Source organism: Misgurnus anguillicaudatus, chromosome 22 (genome assembly GCF_027580225.2).
Source record: "Misgurnus anguillicaudatus chromosome 22, ASM2758022v2, whole genome shotgun sequence".
In the NCBI taxonomy this organism is placed as follows: Eukaryota; Metazoa; Chordata; class Actinopteri; order Cypriniformes; family Cobitidae; genus Misgurnus; species Misgurnus anguillicaudatus.
The window spans coordinates 32,125,900-32,128,470 of NC_073358.2; positions in this window are offsets into that span (position 1 = coordinate 32,125,900).

A 2,571-nucleotide genomic window follows, 5' to 3' on the forward strand; every position below is an offset into this window, starting at 1 on the left:
AAAGTTTGTACACAAACCTTGTCAGCTTGTTTTGCCATGAGAAAGTTAAAAGTTTAACCTAGTCTGTCAGTACTGAATGTACACTTCAGTTGGTTTGTAAACATTCATTATTTTGTTTCACATTTTAAAATAATAGTAAACTGATTAAAACTATGAAATAACACAACTGTAACTCCAGGAATTATGTTGTTAGCAAAAGCATCCAAACAAATCAATACTTATCTTAAATAGAATCTTCAAAGTAGCAACTATTTGCCTTGAATTTGAAAAAGCTTTTTGAAGCCTTACACTGGGATGCTTCTTCAGATTTCTTCCAGCTATTTTGGGGTTGGGAAGAACCAATAAATATAATAACCAAATATTTTTCTTTGAACATAAAGCAGTGTTATTGTCCACGTTGGTGTACAACAGGTTCCAGTTACAAAGATGGTACAAACAACAACAAAAATGTGATGTCCATGTATGTGGACATCCAGGTCTTAGGAGGTTAAACCAAAGCATCGATTTAGGATGTTAGTTTTCTAAAGAATAAAATCGTTTACCGTGCTCTACCTGTGATGAGATCTATCTCTTCAGTACTTTAGACCAGGCGTGTGCACAATTCAGAATTTCAGAATTGGCCTCCATTCAATTCATGAATTGGAATTTGAATTGAATTGACTCCACCCTACAGGAAGTTGAATTGGAATTGGAATGACAGGAAGTGGAATTAAATTCATGGCAATTCAAAGAAATTCCACAGTCACACAACAGAAAGAATCTCACATACATTCAGTGTTAGGAAAGTTGCTTTGGAAAATTGTTTGGCAACCATTTTAAATACTTGGTAAAATTAAAGCATTATGGGAAACGAAGTCATGTTCCATAAAATTACAATTGCAAAAAATCAAACTTAATTATTTTTTATGTGACTAGAGTTTTTAAAATTAATTGCTGGGGAAAACATTTCCTGTTAATATAATCTCTACAAATGAATATATTTATAGAATATGTAATGCAATCATATCTGACATATACTGAAAGCTTCATTTTTAACACTTCACTTACTGTATAATATGTATAAGAATTTCTTTGAATTTCTATTGAATTGCAATTCTGCTTCCTTTAATTCAAATTCGAATTGTAATTCTAGATCCTGTTTTTGACATAAATTCAAATTCAATTCAAATTAAAGAATTGAATTGGAATTTAGGAGTCATTCTCAATTCAATTCTGAATTCTGCACAAGCCTGCTTTAGACGCAAGTGACAAACGTTTCAGCTGTTCTGCCTTCGTAAGTGTAAACATTCATATTTTACTCAGTGTTTATTGTCATGATCCTGTCATAGTAATTCATAGTTCATGTGGCAGGATTGTGGCGGTACCCATGTTTTGTGTGGTAGCACATGGCCTTTTGTTTGGGTAGTGCACTGCCCCTCCCTTCACCTGACCTTCCCTCATTATCTTTTTTAGCTTTCCTATTTAAGGCCCCAATGTGTTCTGTCCTGTAGTGAATTTTGTATGTTTTGGTTGTTTGCCTCGTGGGACAACTCTGTCTGTAAACCAACGTTTATCTGAGGTCAAAATCCAAAGGTGATCTGAGGTCAAAATCCAACGTTGATCTGAGGTCAAAATCCAATGTTGATCTGAGGTCAAAATCCAACATTGATCTGTCGAGAGATCAAAGTTTGATTTTCAGGTCAGGCCAACGTTGAATTTTGAAGTCAGATCAACATTGGATTATGACGATAGATCAAAGTTGAGTCTTGACGTCAAATCAAAATTAGGCATATTAGCTTACAACCTGCAGGGTTTTTGCAGGTCTTAAAAAGTCTTAATAAACCTTGACGTCTGTCCAACATTTGATTTTGACGTCAAATCAACATTGGATTATGACGTCAGATCAACGAAGGATTTTACGTCAGATCAACGTTTGGTCTTGAAGTCAGATCAACTTAGGATTTTGACGTCAGATCATTGTTGGGTCTTGAGTTAAGATCAACGTTGGGTCTTGACGTCAGATCAAAATTTGGTCTTGACATCAGATCAATGTTGGATTTTGACGTCAAAACAACATTGGGTATCGATGTCAGGCCAACGTTGATCGTAGGTCAAAATCCAACACTGGCTACAGTGACACGGTGCCACAAAAACTGACAGGTGTATGACACCAGAGTACCGCGATTTAAAATCAGACTCCTCCGTATGATTTCTCTAATCATTCTCTGATGTCATCTGCTTGTCAGTTTTTGCAGTATTGAATGCTAGTGCTTTCCATATGACCAGATGGTTGTAAGCACTGAGAAATGTAGGGATTTGTGTGTAGAGTTTTGAAGTAACAGTTCACCAAATCTGACTCATATGTTAAAGCAGGGGAGTAGAGTTTATAGTTCCGCAAAATGATTGTGCTTCTTGAAAAATGGCGTTATGGTTTTGACATTTTAGTTCAAAAGCCTGGTTATAGTGGTTTAGCATTTGAGAAAAACTGTAATACTTCAACAACCAATATCATATGTTTGGAAAAATATGATGCAAGGTGTTCAGCTGTGAATTCAGCTATCAAAATCCAAAGAAATTCCAAGAAATCCAAAA